The 16,454-nt window shown below is 49.6% G+C and overlaps 1 protein-coding gene across 3 annotated transcripts in view; it reads right to left on the bottom strand.

The window, feature by feature from the left end:
- EDAR (ectodysplasin A receptor) overlaps positions 1–15,621 on the bottom strand; it is a 96,626-nt gene extending 81,005 nt beyond the window's left edge. The window contains exon 1 of one of the 3 annotated variants that reach the window (XM_030827936.1): positions 15,203–15,621. The gene's annotated coding sequence lies outside the window, so the exon portion shown is untranslated. The remainder of the gene's footprint in view (positions 1–15,202) is intronic. The other 2 variants (XM_030827934.1, XM_030827935.1) reach the window with 2 other exon arrangements.
- Between the last annotated feature and the right edge of the window lie 833 nt (positions 15,622–16,454).

Below are 16,454 nucleotides of genomic sequence, written 5' to 3'. Positions count from 1 at the left end.
TGGGCCTGGTGGCAGGCGCCTGTAGTCCCAGCTACTTGGGAGGCTGAGGCAGGAGAATGGCATGAACCCGGGAGGCGGAGCTTGCAGTGAGCTGAGATCGCACCACTGCACTCTAGCCTGGGCGACAGAGCGAGACTCCGTCTCAAAAAGAAAAAAAAAAAAAAGAAATGCAAATGCCACATATTGACTGTGTATTTTGTGTTAGACACTATAGTACCCTGTTTATAAACATTATCTTAATGATTACACCATGAAAAGTAGACATGGTTGGGCGTGGTGGCTCACGCCTATAATCCCAACACTTTGGGAGGCTGAGGGGGTTGGATCACGAGGTCAGGAGGTGGAGACGAGCCTGACCAACATGATGAAACCCCATCTCTACTAAAAATACAAAAATTAGCTGGGCGTGGTGGTGCACGCCTGTAATCCCAGGTACTTGGGAGGCTGAGGCAGGAGAATTGCTTGAACCTGGGAGGCAAAGGTTTCAGTGAGCCGAGATAGTGCCATTGCACTTCAGCCTGGGTGACAGAGCAAGACTCCATCTCAAAGAAAAAAAAAAGATACTATTCTCATTTTACAGATAAAGAAACTGAAACTGAGAGGGTAGACGGAACTTGAACTAGCCAGCAAATGGCAGAGCTGGGGTCTAGCTCTTCCCACCACCCCGAGCTGCTTCACCAGGCCTGCCCACAACACTTGCAATCTGCATGCTGGACCTCTAGCCTTTCTGCGGTGTGCAGGGTTCTGGTGGAGATTCAGGAGTCAGAAGGAAGAGCCCATCACCCCCTGAGTCACCCAGGCAGCCATTCTGCAAGTCCCCTCGGCGAGCACCGCCTTTCTACCTGGCCTGGGAAACCACGGCCCCATCGTGGAATCCGCTTTTCCACTGAGCCCAGCCCCAAGTGCCACCTGGGGCGAGTGCAGCAGGGACCCTGTCTGAGGGTGCTGGGCAGGGTCCAGAGGGGAGCGAATGATGGTGCAGCACTCCAGGAGCTGCAGCCCAGCCTGTGCAGGAAGAGGCAAAGGAGAGAGAGGATCTGAACACAGGGATAACAGCTGTGGCCTCAGGCAGAAAGGTGCAGAGTAAATCCCCTGCCGGCCACCATGCTCCTGCCTGGGCTCCTGCCTGTGTCTTCTATGGGTCAAATCCAGCTGGAGGCCGGGAGGCAAGGGAGGCAAGGGAGCTTATGGGTGCAGGTCAGCCCTGGGCACAGCACCAGGGAGAGGGCTGGAGCGTGGGCCGGGGAGACATGGATAGCGCCAGCACACGAGAGCAAGACCTGCGTCTACTTTATCTTGGGACCCCAGCCTGGGTCAACTCGCGGTAGCTTGGTGATCAGATGGATGCCGAAGTGAGAAGAGGTGGGTGGGTGGACTGTAGGCTCAGCTCTTTCCTACCCCAGCACCGGAAGCAGGGCAGCAGCTTCGGGGAGGCAGCCGGCACCAACAAGCCTAAAATAGAGCTGAGGGAACAGGGGTGCAGTCTGGGAGCTAAGGAGCTTGAGAAGCCCCTGGCCAGAGCCCTGTGGTGGTCGGAGGAAATGACATGAGGACACAAATTCATTGGTCCAGCAAGAGAAGGGTGGCACTGTCGGCCAGGCTCCACGCGGCATCACGATGTCTCGTGGTCACTCCTGAACGAGCTGGAGAAGTCAAGGCCACCCCTCAACTGCTGGACGGCGTTTTGTGGATGGTGGAAAGGGCAGGCAAAGAGGAGGGTGACTGAATCTAGACAAGGGATTTCTTCTGCTTCAGGATAGTTTTACATTTATAGAAAAGTTGTAAATACAATACAGAGTGTTCCCGGGGACCCCACACCAGTTTTCCTTTTAGGATCTTACATGATGCAATACAATGGTCATCCCTGATGAACAAATACTGGTGCATTATTGTCAACTGAAGTTCATACATCTTCAGATGTCCTTAGTTTTCTCCTAATGTTCTTTTTCTGTTCCAGGATCCCATCCAGGATCCCACTTTACATTTAGTCATCACACATCCTTAGGCTCTTCTTGGCTAACAAGAAAATTTCTGACTCGCCTTGTTTTTGATGACTCAGAAGTTTTGAGGAGCACTGGCCAACTGAGAGTTGTCAGATGTTTTTCTCGTGACAGACTGGGGCTATGGGTTTGAGAGGAAGACCACAGAGGCAACGTGCCATTCTCATCACATGAAGGGTCCATGCTACCAGCATGGCTCAGGATTGCTGATGCTGGCCTTGATCACTGGGATGAAGCAGTGACTGGCAGGATTCCCTACTCTGAAGTGACTCCTTCCGGTGCTCCTTGGAAGGAAGTCCCCAGGCGGAGTGCACACTTAAGGCAGGGAGTTATCTGTTCCACCTCCTCAAGGGCACAGCATCTACATGAATTACCTGGACTTCCTCTGCATGGGAGACCTGCCTCTTCTCTGTTATGTATTTGTCCATCCATCCATCATTTATTTGTCAGTGTGAACACATGGGTATTTATTTTAAACTCTAGGTTATAATCCAATATTACATTATTTATTTTGTTGCTCAAATTGTCCCAGCTTTGGTGACTAGGAGCTCTTTCTTTTTTTTTCTTATTATACTTTAAGTTTTAGGGTACATGTGCACAACATGCAGGTTAGTTACATATGTATACATGTGCCATGTTGGTGTGCTGCACCCATTAACTCATCATTTAACATTAGGTATATCTCCTAATGCTGTCCCTCCCCCCTTCCCCCACCCCACAACAGGCTCCGGTGTGTGATGTTCCCCTTCCTGTGTCCATGTGTTCTCATTGTTCAATTCCCACCTGAGTGAGAACATGCGGTGTTTGGTTTTTTGTCCTTGTGATAGTTTGCTGAGAATGATGGTTTCCAGCTTCATCCATGTCCCTACAAAGGACATGAACTCATCATTTTTTATGGCTGCATAGTATTCCATGGTGTACATGTGCCACATTTTCTTAATCCGATGACTGGGAGCTCTTTTAGTTGGTTTGTGTATCCCTTAGACATACTACCATTTTTTTATTTTCCTTTTCTTAAGAACTCTTTACTTTCTGGCACTACAAGGCCAGGCTCCTCTTGTATTTTCCCTGCCCCAGCTCTGGAGTCAGCTGCTTCTCCAAGGATCCCTGGTTCCTTTCACTGGAGATTGGCATTAGAATCCCAGATCTGGGTGCACAGTGAGGACCGACAAATGCTAAGATGAAAAGGTGTCTGAGGGTGCCCCAAATACCTCTGACTTCCCAGTTTGGAAAGAACAAGCTCCCATTTAGAAAGACACCTGTGCTATGATCAGGATGCCAATAAGGAGGCACTGATGATTCTGGTGGCCCCCACTGGCCCGAGCCTGGGTTTTCCTAGATGGATAAGGCTAAAGGGTGCCAACATGCCCTGCCCCCCTGGCCAGGAAGGCTGACCACCCCACGGCCCATCAGCACTGCCTGTGCAGCCCAGAGATCTGGTGGCCTCTCAGCTTAGCTCCTGAGGAGCTCGCCCTTTCTTTTTTTTTTTTTTGAGACGGAGTCTCACTCTGTTGTCCAGGCTGGAGTGCAGTGGCGCAATCTTGGCTCACTGCAAGCTCCGCCTCCCGGGTTCACGCCATTCTCCTGCCTCAGCCTCCCGAGTAGTTGGGACTGCAGGAGCCTGCCACCACGCCTGGCTAATTTTTTGTATTTTTAGTAGAGACGGGGTTTCACCGTGTTAGCCAGGATGGTCTCGATCTCCTGACCTCGTGATCCGCCCGCCTCGGCCTCCCAGAGTGCTGGGAATACAGGTGTGAGCCACCGCACCCGGCCAGGAGCTCGCCTTTTTTGAGTGTTCCTGAAGCGGAAGACTGTTCCTGGGTGTGAGGAGGGACTGGGGGCATCTGGACATCCTCCCTCCTGGGACCCGGCTCTCACTAGGAGTCACTGTTGTTTCAAATGCTGACAAAGCCCCGGAGATTCCCCAGTGAACAGAAGGCCTCAGAGCTGACGGTGGAAACAGGCCTCAGTGTCTGAAGGACCCACAGCGACCCCAAGACAGTTCCTGCTGAGAGCCGCGCCCTCTTTTCTTGTTCTACTTCTGGTTCACACACTTTTTAAGCCTTCATCAACCACAAGACATCATATTAAATGACACAGTAAAGAAACGACGGCCATTCGCTTATTCTCTTATCTACAGGCAGGATCTATGGCCTCTGTGGATGCAGATGAAACTCCTCAGGGAGCTTCTATTCTCGTAGAGGAACTCCAGCCAACTTCACCCGTAGAACAGGGCTGCGGTTCAAAGTCGTTCTTCCTTCTCCCGACAAATGGCACTGACATAGGGAAGAGCCCAGGGTAGGAAGACCAGCAAAAGGCCCCAGAGGGCAAGGCTACACATGTCCCGCCCCTGTAATGCCAAGTACAGGGCCTGCTGAGCTACGGCCTTCACTGGGAATAGCCGTGGATATCTTTTGGGAACTCATCATTGGTCTATGAAGCAGAAAAGGATCTAGGCAGGGCATGGAAGTGTTTCAAGGGGTAAAATACACCATCCATGTCTAGAACATCTGATTACATCTCTGTGGTTCCCAATAATTACCATCTTATTAGGTGGCCAGGTCTCCTATTAAGTACAAAAGGCTCATTAAAAAAACAAAAATATCAAACTTGGTTGACTCTGTGTGTCTTTGCTAATCTGTGGGTTTGTCATATTTGTTAGACGCTTCAAGAGTTTCGCAATGTATTTCTAGAGGGTAGAGCTCTGAGGGAGCCATGGGCTTAGGGAACACGCAGATCCTCCCAAGGAGGCTGAGGTTCAGAGCACCGAGGAAAAGTTTTTTTTCTTGTTTAACAGTGATTTTTAATAAATAATTCATTTTAACTATTCATATTAAAATATTAGAGCAATGTAGTTAGAACCTGAGATGCAGTGAAGTTTGGTCAGAGGAAACAGGTTCTGTAGCGAGGCAGAACACCAGCAGACAATGCCCAACCCCGTGCGGGTTTCGGTATGGAGACAGTCTGTCGGTAAGCTGGAGAAAAGACGGGAAAATCCATTCTGAAAGCAGGAGGGCACGAATGAAGTTGTTAGCACAGCTGCAAATCTGGTTAAATTAAACCCAACAGGCAAATAATCCACATACAGAGCAGAGGGAAGCAGATAATGTAAACTCCAACGAAGACCATTTGAAAGCTTTCCAAAAGGAAACCATTAACCCGGGAGAGTTCTCAGCAGGGGCAGGAGGGGGTGTGGTGTGTGAGGTACAGGCATTCCATTTCCAATTAGGCATCTACTCAGTAAGCAGGGAGGTGCCAGCTTCAAAAATGTTCAGTGTTGTGGAAAACAAGATTCACTGAAAACTCGGAAATGTGGAACCATCTGAGGATGCTAAGGCTGCCCCTTCTCTCACTGTGTTTCTCCATCCACCACCCGAGTACTCGACCCTCACGGAAGGAACAGATCTTTTCTTCCTGTTGGGTAAAAGGAGAATCTGCACCTTAGAGCCCAGACATGCAGAATTAAAGGTGTCATCTGGTTGGAGAAGTTTAGAATCAGACTTGCCTCTTCCATTTGGTGAACCTCACTCCTCCAACACTCTTGTTTGCTGGGGCTGACCCTGGGCTGCCCCCTGCCCCACCACTTCCCCCAGCCTGGTCCAAGCCCTATCCCAAGCTTTGGTTGCTGTCTCTCTCTCTCTCTCTTTCTCTCTCTCTCTCTCTCTCACACACACGCACGCGCGCACACACACACATATACATGCCATATCCCAGGAGCTGAAGTGGGGGCTGGAGAAAGCAAGCTAGTAAGCTAGGGGCATGTCAGGTGGCAGTTGGGGGCTTGGAGACCCTGAGCCACGCTGCTGAGGTGCAGGGCTGTGGAGAAGAGAAGCCCCTCCTGCCTCCCTACCCAGGGTCAGATTAATCATGAAGGATGCAGACAGCAGGAACTGCAGAGGAGAGGAGGGCTGGAGCAGGTCCCGGCAGCAGTAGCCAACAGAGGAGGAGCCACTGAGGTGCATGTCACCAGCCAAATGGGTTCCTTGCATAGTTTCTTCACTTTGGCCATCTGACATGACATGCTTCCTGCTGGGCTCTGACAGCCAGCCTGGCTCTGACGGGCAGCACATGGGTGGGCGGACACCTGGCATCACCGCTGGGGGGTGGGAAGCAGGGTGCTGTGGCTCTATTACCCTGGCTGAGATGAGGCGTGCACATGACTCTCCTAGCTTCTGCTTCTTCACTTGAAAATCAGTGTGATACACTCACCTCTCAAGCTTGCTGTATCGGTGATCATGGACACACTCACACTTAACAGATCGGCCATCGTCAAGTTCAACTGAATGGTGTGGGGTGGGGTGGGGTGGGGTGGGGGGGTGGGCAAGTCACTCACCACTTTCTCTGCTCTCAACCTGATACTTTACTATTTCAAGGTCTCCTGGTTGTTCTTTAACCCCAGCTCATTTCATTCTCTTCCCTATTTGCTTCACTGATTCTGGACAGTTCTGCAGTGAGAGAATCCCAGGGAGGCCCAGGTGAGTCACATCCCGAAACCCCTGCGAAGGTGAGGAGAGCAAAAGCCCCCTTGGGAGGCTCTGGAGAGCAAGGAGGAAACTGCGGCTCCTGCTCTGGTGGGCACGCCCTGCCGCTCACCTCAGCAGCAATAATAAATACTTATTTAGCAATACTAAATAATAAGTATTAGTTTAGTGATTTTAAACTAATACTTATTACTCACCAAGTTCTAGGTTCAAATATATATATATATTCACATATATATAATATTTATGTGATGTTACATGTGTGTATGTATATATTTACATATACATAATATTTATGTGATATTACATGCATATGTATAAGTCGTTTAGTGGACACTGTTATGGATAAAGGTAAAACAGGAGTCTGGGGGTGGGAGCTGCTGTTTTCTACAGTGTGGGGCCAGGGAGGGTTTCTCTGATAGGACGACGTGTTAGCATAGACCTGAACGGAATGAGCCAGACACAGAAACATCTTGGGCCAGCGCGTTTTGGGCAGAGGAAGCAAATGCGGCAGCCCTGAGCTTGAATCAGTGTGGCCAGAGTGGGGTCAGGATGTCACTGGTGGGGAGGTGGCCAACCTGGCACCATACTCCATGGGGGCTGGCAGAGCCTGCTCTGTCCCCACACCAACCCCCGTGTAGCTGCCCCTTAACTGCAGGGTCCTGATGGTGTTTTGAAACCTGGCCAAATTGATAGATTGCTCCAAGGAAAGACAGGGACCTCTGATGGACTAGACCGTGGGGAATGACTGCCAGGCAAAGGCTGAGCTGACCCGTTAAACTCAGCCTGTGAGGGCATACGGAGCGTGGGCAGGACTTCCAGAGTGCTCACGGCCCGCTCTAAGCACTCTGCCTGCCTTGGCTCTCGGAAATCCACACAATATTCTCATGAGGCAAGTATGTGACCTTCCCTCGGGGAACTGAAGTGACAGAAGTTACCCAGCAACGATGATCTGAAGTTCCACCACCAGCACGGGAAGGGGTTGGCTCTGGGCCTGTGTCCACCTGAGGCTGGGCTCCTCCCCACCCTGCCGCCAGCATTCTTTCCAGAGCCGCACCCGCCCCAGGTGGCTAGCCCATGCCAGTCCAACCCCACCAGGACCAGTCCAGCCCAACTTCAGGGAAGAAGAAAGGCTCCTGAGGTTGAAGTTGTCTGGCACGTCTTAGGTCTGGTACGACTGCTGTTGTGAGAAGAATGGCTGGCCAGGTCTGCTCTTGGCCTTGGGGATAGAAAGAGAAGCTTTCATTTTCCGCTCTAGCTCCCAGCATCCTGCAGCCCAAACAACACCTGTCCAGGATCCGGGGCTAGCCAGCAGGGCTGTCTGCTGGGGTGTCTCTGGGGAGCTCAGCCATGTTTAGCATTTTACACATCTGTCTATACCTAGACCTCTGCTCGATATATACTGTCCCAACACCCGAGATAGTTATGAAGTTATGATACAAGGTTAGACTTCAAGCTAATTTGAAACAGCCCACATCATCCCAGCTCTCATTTCTGAACGAGCCCACGGAAACAACAGCAAGGCGAAGTTCATGAACTTACCAGGAGGGACGCCTCAGGCAAGCCACCTCACCTCTCCAAGCCTTACTCTGCACATGTGTGAAGCAGTGATGATTGTCTCTATTTCACAGGACTGCTGTGCAGATTAAGACGGAAATGCTAAGAAAGTAACAAATGCCCGATAAATGTGGGTGTCTTCCACATTTATTGAATACCTGCTGTGTGCAGCCACTGTGCTAGGTGCCAGAGCATGAACAGACGGATGCTGCCCATCCTCAAAGAGGCCACAGTCAGTGCAACGGCAGGGACAGATGTTTAACAGCTCAATCACAGCACTGTGCAATTTGGCTCTCTCTCCTACTTCCTCCTTTCAATGCTTTAGGCCATGAGAACAGGGGCCAGCTCTTCTATTTCTATTAGATCTCACAAAGCCTTGAGTAAGATCTAGAGTCCGTTGTCTTACGGCAAATGCAGTGGCCTCTCTAACAAAGAAATGCTCCAGGGTAAACAGGAAAGCAGCCAACTCAAACCCCATCCAGCCCACACTGGGAGAGCTGTTTACAGAGATGAACCTAGGGAGATGGGTGGAAGCCTCAGACCCTCCCCGGTGGGAGGCTGTCCCGCCACCGAAGGCCTGCATCTCCATAGGCTCCTGCTTTAACTGATGCAGCAGGAGGCATGCAGCCAGTCCTTTGAGAACTAGGGACATTGGCGTTTGCCAGTGTCTCAGTTCTGTTTATTCTGTAAACATAAGGAGGAGCTCAACATTCTGTTGTACTTCATTTTGCAATCTTCACAAAATAAATATTTGCCTTCAAAAGCAACAACTGTGATAATCATCAGGATAATATTCTCCAGCGCCATTTCCCTCGCACATGCCAGGCACAGAAGGCAAGTCAGAGTGCTGTGTGTGGTCTGTTTGGATAATAATTTTCATCTGGAAACCTCAATTTGGAAACCAACTGGCAGTAATTCTAGAGAAAGTTTGGTCTCCTGGTTTTTAGAGTTGACTCAAAACCAAGTGTCCCGAGTCACCTAAGTCTCCTTGTTTTGGTTACGTCTGCCCATCAAATGAGAAGCAAAATTGCTTAGTGAGTGCCGGCGGGAAACTAGGACATTGGTGGGGATCACGGTGGCCACAGAACAAGGACTGGCCACCCAGACAGGCCAGGTGCCTGCTGCATGTGCAGGGATGGTCTCTCTCTCTCCAAATCTCTCTAAGAATGAGCTAAAATATAAAAAGAGTTCTACTGAATGTAAATGATACTTATTGGAGATTTTATTGCCCATAAAGAAATCCATCAACAGAAAACCACACTCTGCAAATCTACCGATGCACAATTAGTTTGTGCTGCTTACAAATCCCACTCTAAACTCAGCTGTCAGTGCCCTCCCTTGGCCACGCTTCTTGGAGATACAGGCTTTCTGCAGAGGATGCCGCATGTCAACAAACACATCCCCAAAGTGTACACTCTGACTTATCTTCTTCATTATGGACAGGAGGCTTTAGGAACAGCCATTTTGAGTCTTTATTAAGGACTAAATCTTAAAGAAAATGAACCTTGAGACTCCTCTAAAGTACCTCTCAGGGATGCTCAGTGCATTTCCATATTTTTAAGGATTAGGATTTTTTTGGGCCAGAGGTAATGTTTATTACGCAAGGACACAGAGCCTCAATCCAAACAGTAAACCATAAAACCACATCTAACTGGGTAAATAAAACCAGACAACTTAATGGACATCTGCATCCCACTGGAGCATTCCCCGTGGCCTTGCACTTTCCTGTATTCATCAGACCCCAACCAGACATCAAGTTAACAATCCCGCCCTTCCAGCTCCTGCCTCGTGATCCATCTGTCTGCCTTGACTGCTCTGGACTTCCCAGAGACAGGTATCTTCCTCCAGGCTGACTTCCCTCCTAATCGACCTCCATCTTCCAGTTATGAGGAAGGAAATAAAACTTTCCAGGTGCTGGTGGCTCCGTGCGGGAAGGGGCAGGGAAGCCAGCTTCTCTCCAACTCCAAAGGCCATATGGAATCAACAGGAACAGGTCTGGCATGCTGGCCCAGGGCATCAGTGATCTCTGAACCCATTCTCCAACAGTTTTGCCAACTGAGCTGTCAGGGAGCCACTGCGTCCCCACTCCATCTCACATCCGATGCTGGAAGGTGTCCCTCTCTCCAAGTGAGGAGGAAGCGAGTGCAGCTGGCCAGTGGCTCTGCGACTGTGGGAGTGTCCCAGCAGGGCTGCAAGGGGGGCGACGGTGATGTCTGTTGCTAAGTGTTCTTTCTCTGCACAACTTATTGAGTCTTGATAATCTACTTTCAGATTTTTGGAAGTGTAATCATGTGTTTCAAGTTAGGGTCTTCATAATTTTTCTCAGAATGGATCCCTTTGGCATGTGTTAATGGCCAAGGGAGCAGGTGTTGGTGAAAATGGATCATTCCTCTCCTGCCACCCCTCCTGCTGCCTGCCCTTCCTGCCCTGCACCCCAGCCAAGCCAGCTCTCCCAGAAAGAGGCTACTTAAAGACCCAGCTCCTTAGGAGCTGATACTCAGAATACAGCAACCTGCATGGCATGGGATGGGGTGGTGTGGGCACTGACCCAGAACAACACAGGGCATGAGCCACCATGGCTGAACTTCCACCCAACTTGACTTCGAGTTGCCTTTCCATCACCCTCAATGAGAGCCCAGCCCCCTTGTTGTGGCCCGCTCAGGCTCCTGGTTCTCCTCTCCTCTCCTCCTGTTCAACCCTCCTTCCCCTCTGCTCCGGCAGCATGGCCTCCTGCTGGTGCCGGAACATCTCCAGCTCACCCCACCCCAGGGCCTCCTTTTTTTGCGGGTGTCCTGGTTCACTCCCTCACTTCATCCAGGCCTTTACTCAACTATTTCATTTCCCAAAAGGCCCCCACTACTACCCTGGGCACCTTCTTTCTACTTACCCTGCTGGTTTGTTTGTTTTTTTTTCATGGCGCTGGATTTATGCATTATGGCTTCTCTCCCTGCAGCAGAATCTAAGCTCTGTGAGTGCAGGGATGTTCTCTCTCCTCACCCATGGGAACACTGTGTTACTCACTACATCCCAGCATGGTGCCTGGCATGTAGCAGATGCCCAGAAAACATTTGCTGAATGAATGAATGTGCACTAAAACCAACTTGAAATCCTGCCTGCTTCCTCCTGTGCATGCAGGATTCAGTGCAAACATGGGATTGGAAATACAGCAAATGGAATTTTTAAGAGAAGAGATTGGGTAACGATCTGAGAGTTGTCAAAACAGTGCATGCCCTCTCATTTTTTGCTTGCAGTCTGGTTTTGCACGTCTTTCTTCTATCCTAAGAAAGTGCTTTCTCTCAGGATTAAGGTGTTGTTGGCAGAATCAACTCTTTTTTATTTTCAGGAGACTAATACTGTATCTTATTTCAGTATTTGGGCTCACCTTTTAGTTGCCTGTATCTAGCTACTGAATGGTATCAGTTAACAATATCAGCCTTAAGCCCACTGCTAAGCTTGGCTTCTGTGCTACACTGCGGGCTTCAGGGCCGTTAGTAAGAGTAACGTGACTGTGGTTGTTATTGCCCTCATTGCTGATTTCATCCAACTCACAAGTGAAGGCGCGCCTTCCTACTGTGTTTGGAGCAGTAGGTCTGATTTACCGTGAAGTGAGTTAAGCTGGCATGAGATCGCAGGGTGGTGCAGCCAGGGTTACCGCCACAGTGCATCTTCCTCTGTGGGGCTCCTTACAGCCCACCTGTTTCCCATAGTCCTCTGTTTTGTCGGAGATGGAAAACAAAGGCATCCTGGTTGGTTACATGTATACGTAGGTGTATAAAATGATGGGCATTTCCAGAGTGTGTCTGGGCAAGAGGATCTGGGCAAGGGAGCAGGGCCTCCAGCTTCACCCGCATGTGTCTGCTCCTCCCTGGGGTCCAAACAGTGTGTTTGCCACCCTTGGGCATCCAGCATTTGAGAAATAACAGGTGTCTCTGCCCCCAGAGAGGGTAGCTTTGCTAACTAGGATTTGTTTGCTTATTGACTTAGGGGATGCTGATGTTCGAGCAGCCCCCTTGTCCCTAACTGTGTCATTGGAACAATTGGTGACCTTTCTCTGACAAGAAGGATGAAGGAGCCCATTCATTCACTCATCCATTGGACATATTTTCACGGAGTGCATGATGTGCTTGGGGTGTGCTATGACTGAAGACACTTCAAGTTGTAGGATCCCTTAATACATGACCTAATGAATGGCTGATCCCTGCCAAGATCCAGGGCAAAGCTTTATCCATAGCTTTGACTGTACAGAGTTAGCTATACTTGGGCAATGCTCTGTGACATTCTAAGGACAATGATGAAAAATTAAATATGGTCAAGCTCATTTGTCTTACGGGCCAATGGGCTGTTGGGATGCCTGAGCCCCAAACGCCATTTTGAATTTTTTTTTAGTTACTAGACTACCTTAGACTGAATCACCTACAATGGCCTATATTTGACAATTTTTTTCACTATATAAAAACTACAAACACTCTAACTTTTATCAGGAGGGTTCACAAAGAATAAAACTGAGATTGTTTCCTCTTGATCCCTCGCCTCTGAGGACAGGATATGAGTGTGTCTGTGGATGACATGACCCTGGGAAAGTAAGATACAGGAAGGGGAGTGTTTGCTCACTCCACTCTTATTATTATAATCCCTGGTGGCTGTCATTGCACCATCTCCTTGTGGGGGCAAATGTGTCAGTGTTGGAGGCAGAGGACACAGGTTCTAGTCTCAGCCCCTCCAATTACGAGTGACAGGCTCCGCACAAGGCCTGGGCATTCTGAGTGCTAACCTAGACCAGTTCTTGGTGTTCCCATAATCATTACGAGCTGTGGGACTTCGGGCAAGTCAGTGAACCTCTCTGAGCCTCAATTTCCTTATTGGGAAAATAGAGAAGACATTCATGACAACGCTTTGTAAAGTGCTATAGAAATGTACAGCAGAGGTTTAATGACTAGGCATCAGCTTATGTTTCCTTGCTTTATTTTTTAGGAAAATAGTAATCTTCGGGACTTAAAAAAAATTCCTTCCTGCAATATGCAGATTCAGTAAGGACAGAATCGTAAGCATTGAGATGGAGGCGGCATGCTCACAGGCAAGGTTGGCTGGAGCTTTTGTCTCCTAATTGATCTAATGTGCTAAGTGCGCTTAATGTAAGTCAATTAATGATACTATTGATGGGTGGAATACCTAGGCAGAGCCTCAAACAGCATCAAAGGAATGAGCAGGCAGGTGTCATTCATCCAGGATAATTGAGGCATGCAGGCAGTCACTAGGCAGGCTAGGAGGAGGGTGAGGGGAAACTGAGCCCAGCTGAGGGGCTGAGCCACTTAAGCAGCAAGGCTGTCTGCCAAACACCATCCTGTTTAGGGCTCCTGTATTTGAATTTCAGATTTGCTTGAGTCTTTGAAGCTGAGTTCCTGGGCATTTCCTTGAGAATAAATTCTATTCTTCGGAAACCACAAAACGCACTCACCTGGACCCAGAAAGGAGCATCAGGTAACCCAGCTTCCATCTGTGGGCCTATGAGACCTGAGGAACTTTGACTAGAAGAGGCTCCCCATTTAATAGAGGCAAGTCGGTTTTGCGCTCCGTGAGATGGGGTAAGACCAGGTCTGTCTGCACTCCTGAGCAATGCTGGGCTGCCGCCCATTGGCAGGCACTGGGCTAGGCATCAGGGTACCATGACGCCTGAGAAACAAAGATGAGCCCCTGACACTTCTGTGCTTCACAAATGTGTATCCCCAACAAAATGAAAGTCCAGCTTACAACAGCAAGAAACCAGGTAGTGGCCAGGGAGTGAAAATCAAGCATTTCAGGGAAATTGCATTTACTTTTTCCTCCCAAAGATCAGTCCTTCCAAGATTATCCTCCAACTGTGCTGTCACAAATTAATCCTCCCACAGCACAGCCTGGCCCACTTAGGGATGGGAAGGGGTACAGTGGAGACCCCTGCCAATCGCCACCAGGATCGCCAAACTTTCCCAGCCATGAAGGGTACACGTGGACTGTCATCAGAACGAACGCTTATTTCCCAACCTTGACCAGAGTCACTCTCTTTTTGGTAGCCTCTGTCAAAATGTATCTTTAAAGATTTTAAGTGGCTATGACATAGAAATCTCAGAGTATTAAGCCAGGCAAGAAACATTCTCTATTTTAAATGCCTGGATCCCTTTTCTCCTTCAGTCTATTATGGCTCTTCACTTCTTTGTTACAGTTTCACTCTTGCTTAGAAAGTGTCTCAAAAATGCCACTTGAGAGCCACAGAGCCATGGCCTGGGGACTGGGGAAGAGGTCGGTGGTGCTCCTGTCTCTCTGTAAGTCTCCTCATATGCCTGTGCCCCTGGCTGTGTGGGATTCCCCACTGACCGGCATCTGCCCTGCTTGCAGATTTTAACTGTCCCTCTTGTTGCTGACCCAGCACAACATGGGCAGGGAAACCCAGTGGGAACCTCGCCTGCTGTCCTTCCTGCCCAGCCACCCTCTTCTCCCTGAGCTGACATCTCAAAGCTTGCCTGCTGCAGGAGGCTGGGAATCAGAGCCGGCTCCTGTCTAGGAGCCCAAACAGCCCCACGGTCTGTCAGAGTGTTGAGAGGAACCTCTTGACTGGAAATGAAAATCTCAGTCATCACAAATAGGTACCCACTCCCCTCCTTCTCTTCTCTCCCTCTCCCCACCCACCTGCCACCAACACAGAGGCCAGGATATGGGGGGTCTCAGACATGACTGGAAACCCCGCTTGGAAGGTCTCTTAGGGCACAGCGGGTACGCAGAGTTGGAGGCAGGTACAGAGCCCAGCTAGAGTCCCTGCTGTGCCTGCCTTCCCCAGTGAGCCAGGCACAAGGGCAAACCTGAGAAACATACTTTTCACGCTCCCTGGAGGAACCCGTTGCTTCAGTAGCCCAAATCTTAAAGCCTGTGAAGCACACACAGAATTTGGCTCCCTAACCAAATGTGCAACCAACAGCAAAACGGGTTTTCTGATGTTTTTCTAAAACAAAGGAACAATCTCAGGTCTTAGAACTGGTAGCGCAGACATACTGCAATCGGTAAAGCTTGTTCAAACGCAACCCAAAAATGACATGCATTTCAAAAATGCACCCAGCCTCTCACCCAGCCCATGACACCTCCGTCTCGGCCTCAGCTGAAGAGTTTAGAAAACCAGAGGAACGGACCAAGGCTTACCTGGCTTCTGTTGGAGGTCAGCTTCAGTCCCAGCAGAAGATGGGTCTATGAAGAAAGCCAGGTACCATCCAGTTCTGGGTGACAGGCTTCACAGGTGGCCACCGTGGCAGCCCTCTCAGAAGCAGGTACTCTATGTCCTTAGGGGCCAGCAGGGCTGCCTGGGACCTGGCACACCTCTCTGCCACCAGCCCCGCTTCCTTTCCTTTCCGTTTAAAGGGCTTCCCAGGAACTCTTCCTTGACTGCTCCCTGTCCTGTCTGTAGGTTTGGAAACTCAGTCCTTGCCGAGGGGCTTTCCCTCATTGCAAACTCACCTGCACCATCTAGAGGTCTCTCCCAGCACTGGAGAGGCTGGAGCCGGCACATTCAGCCCTGCTGCCATAGGTCCCTGGCACACCTGGCTCTCTGGACGTCTGCCCCCTTAAGAGCTCTGTTGGAATGCATAAAAATCATGGATTTTTTTTTTTTTTTTTTTTTTTTGCAGGAGTGGGGGTTTTGCTTCTATCAGAGCCTTTAGGCATGGGAGTGCTAAAAAGCTAAACTAGCATTAAAATATCATTACTCAAAGCTTGTTTGTAGAAGGATCCCCCCACTGAGCTGGCTACAGGCATGGGTGCCACTGCATGGATTCAGCTGCCAACATGTCTGTTCACATTCTCACCCATCCCCCGCACATCCCTCAGGGTTTGAGCCACCAGGACTGCTCTTCCTTTCCTCTCTCTGGACACCTCACACCACCAGTGTATACCCATGTAACTTCAGATAACCATACACGCCCCCCGTATAACTAGGTAATTAGGAAGCCATTTGAAACACCAACATTTTGAAAGGACGTATCTTTCAGTATTGGGCAATTATTTCTTAAAAAGTAAATGATCGGGGGGAAAAAACAGCCTTAAAATAATGTAATTCTCTTGTCATTTTCTCCCTCATTCACACCTACACAGATAAATACAGGAACAGAGCAGCTCCTCCAGGCTAGATTTCTGTGTTCTCCTTTTCCATCTTGTCCCCTCTGCCTTGGAAACCTACAAGGTAACTCACACCTGAGAAAGTAAGAGCTTAAGAAAGAAACAGTCTGGGCTCGGTGGCTCACACCTGTAACCCCAGCACTTTGGGAGGCTGAGGCGGGCAGATCACTTGAGGTCAGGAGTTCGGGAACAGCCTGGCCAACATGGTGAAACTCTGTCCTTACTAAGAATACAAAAATTAGCCACTCGTTGTGGCATGTGTCTGTAAACCCGGTTACTCGAG

Source organism: Nomascus leucogenys, chromosome 14, assembly GCF_006542625.1.
Source record: "Nomascus leucogenys isolate Asia chromosome 14, Asia_NLE_v1, whole genome shotgun sequence".
Classification (NCBI taxonomy): Eukaryota; Metazoa; Chordata; class Mammalia; order Primates; family Hylobatidae; genus Nomascus; species Nomascus leucogenys.
This window is presented reverse-complemented; position numbering and strand designations above follow the sequence as displayed.